The sequence below is a fragment of the Xenia sp. Carnegie-2017 genome, unplaced genomic scaffold (assembly GCF_021976095.1).
Source record: "Xenia sp. Carnegie-2017 unplaced genomic scaffold, XeniaSp_v1 HiC_scaffold_6, whole genome shotgun sequence".
Lineage (NCBI taxonomy): Eukaryota > Metazoa > Cnidaria > Anthozoa > Malacalcyonacea > Xeniidae > Xenia > Xenia sp. Carnegie-2017.
Genome location: NW_025813526.1, coordinates 17,536,199 through 17,538,975, shown reverse-complemented (window position 1 = coordinate 17,538,975; position 2,777 = coordinate 17,536,199). Strand labels below are relative to the sequence as shown.

Sequence of the window (2,777 nt, the reverse complement as noted above, 5' to 3'; positions counted from 1 at the left end):
TACCATTTAATACAGACACAGCAATACCATCAGGAATTGCTTTCCCTTATGTAAATTTCCATTTGTAGCTGCCTACATTCTCTGAAAGCACCTCTCTGTTTCATTGCAAATTACTATAACACTTGCTGTTGGCTTAAACAATTTACCCTGTATTTTAAAGTCAAGAAAGCAGACTCATTTTATGGTTTCTTGAACCGACTGCTTCATGACAAACAGGAGAGTTTTTTCTTTTGCACCATCTGGGCAATATAGCCAGCCATGTACGATATTACTGCCTTTTACATTCAGTAAATTTCATTTTCCTCTTCTAAGTGCTAAGCAAATTCCAGAAGATCATAGTTAGTATGAATGTAATATTAATGCCTTAAATATTTTTCCAAAAAGATTAAAATTATTCTTAAGATATGAATGTAGTTAGGGATGGTATAAATATGAATTGCAGTTGACATTAGAATCCTTTTCAGCAATAGTTTGATCATCAGTCTCGAGTCTTGTAGTAATAAGAAAGACAAAAGCTTTATTCCACTTGTGAAGTGTGACTTTAATAATCGAACAGTTGACCAATTTACAGCTGTAGACAATAAACTGTTGCTGAGAAGCAGTATTCATGGCTGTAAAGGAATTAGCACAAGACAATCTGAAACTGATATACTGGATACAATTGGATACACTTATAATTATAAACTGTGGAGACAGTCTTATGTTGCTGTTAATAATTTAAATTTGCTTAAGGGACAAACCAAAACCAAGATGATTATAAAGATTAAACAATGCACCCAGCTTTTGCACTCTTAAAGGGCCTGCAAATTCATACCTGGCTGGCTACATTACCTTGATGTTTCAAAAGCAGTTTACTAAAGTGTCCTAATGAGTGTAGAACGCATTTGTTAGATTTTAATGTCAATGAAAATCATACTTCTTTAAAGAATTAAGCGCAAAGTGCGAGTATACCATTTGAAAAACAACTACAGAAATAGAAACTAAAGAACCTGAATAAACTTGTCTTGTTTAAGCGTCAGTTGTACTTAGTAGAACTGTTAAGTACAGTAACAGTAGTAGTGCTCATGAAAAAATGAAGTTACAGCAAAAATAAAATGTCAACAATCTCTCAACATAAAGAAAGAATGATAAAAAAAATGACTCACCTCATTTCTAAAGAACTGAAACGTATACTAGATCATAACTGCCTCAGAAATTGGAAAGCGAGCAGTGAACTATCTTGCATTGGCAACGATGGGACAAAATACATTCTCGCATGTGTACAACTTTTAAATCAACACTAACGTCGATATTTTACAGCTATAGGAATCATTTTGATGTCAAATCGATTCGCATAACCTGTTTTATCCATGACTAATACTTGAGGTTAGTAAGGAGTCGCGAAAGGTCTTAAATATTCGAAAATCCATGTTTGTAAACGTTATCCGCCATACATTTCTATAGTAATTTGTATTTCTTGTGGTACCCGGAAGTGCATTTTGCATATATAATTAGGCTTTACTTTTGATACCTATAGAAGCTATATCCAGTCTATTATCAGATCAGTGATGGCAATGGCAAATTGGGCATTACATTAATTGTAACCTTTTGCTGTAGTGTTATAGACTTATAGTAGTACAAAATAGTGTTCTTATCATAAAATGTTGGTTCAATCTCGATTGTGATTTGCTAAGAACCTTTACAGATGGCTTTCTATGTTTTCAAGAAATTTTTAATGTGACACAAAACTTAAAAGTATTAAAATAATATGGTGGAATCTTGCTCAAGATTTCCAAGCGTTTTAAAAGTGTTTTGTTCGAATTATTGGGCATACCGACACAAACAAAAAACAACAACGAGGAAACGGCTATACTCTCGAACAGGAGAGATATCATCAAGTATTTACGGGAGAATAAAGAAAGCAAACCGTTAAGAGTTGATAATGTATTGAAAGAGCAGCAATCATATTAACTGCTAAAAATATCATTTTTTAATAAAGCATTGCATTTAAAGAATTTATTGGGTTTCAACGTTCGTTAACTGTAGGCTCTTCTTAACATGCTTCACATTTCTCCAGTGCTGTAGTAGTTGGGGGGGGCGCTTGGGGTAGGAGCCCCCCTCCTACCTTTGAAATGGGTAATTTTTCATAATTTCATAGCTTCAGCTTCATCAAGAGAGCCCCCATCTGATAAATTTAGTTCTACAGCACTGCATTTCTCATAAGTGGTGCGCAATCCCTACTCAGGGAGTGAAGGAACATGCAGAAACACGTAAGCATGTATGATTGACATTATTAGTCGTAGTTTCTCAGATCGCAAATTCTTGAGCTGAGCCTGGGGCTTAGGCCAGAATTAAAATGGGAAAAAACCGTATTAATTGTAAATAAAACCCAAAATTATATGCTAGTGTAAGTGATGGAGAGTGATAAAATAAAATTGTGATAAAATCTTATAGCAAACAAATGATGATATCTATGGAACATGCAATAGAAATCAGAATGGAACGTATGAAGTTGCTCTTTGATTTTGCAACAGAGGATATTGGCGCACAACTGGTCGACAGAAAACTCGTCATGGTCAACAGAAAATACGTCATGGTCATCTGAAAACTCGTGAAATTATATTCTTTAGAAATTTAAAACCAATGGAGGTTTTCTGAAAGTATTTGAATTTAAAAAATTTAAGTGCTATTATTTATTTTGACAAACGCTTTATCCGCTTCTGTAATTCAAGTCTCGAACTGACGATTTCCATCGAAAATTTTGACAAATCATTCACGTTGATGTGTTTTGCTATATT

The 2,777-nt window shown here is 34.0% G+C and overlaps 1 long non-coding RNA gene across 1 annotated transcript; it reads right to left on the bottom strand.

The window, feature by feature from the left end:
* Nucleotides 1-276: 276 nt before the first annotated feature.
* Nucleotides 277-1,184, bottom strand: LOC124457722. The gene is made up of 2 exons (XR_006952750.1): nucleotides 1,146-1,184; nucleotides 277-611 (listed from the first exon to the last, which is right to left on the bottom strand). It is a non-coding gene; the product is annotated as an uncharacterized LOC124457722 (long non-coding RNA).
* Between the last annotated feature and the right edge of the window lie 1,593 nt (nucleotides 1,185-2,777).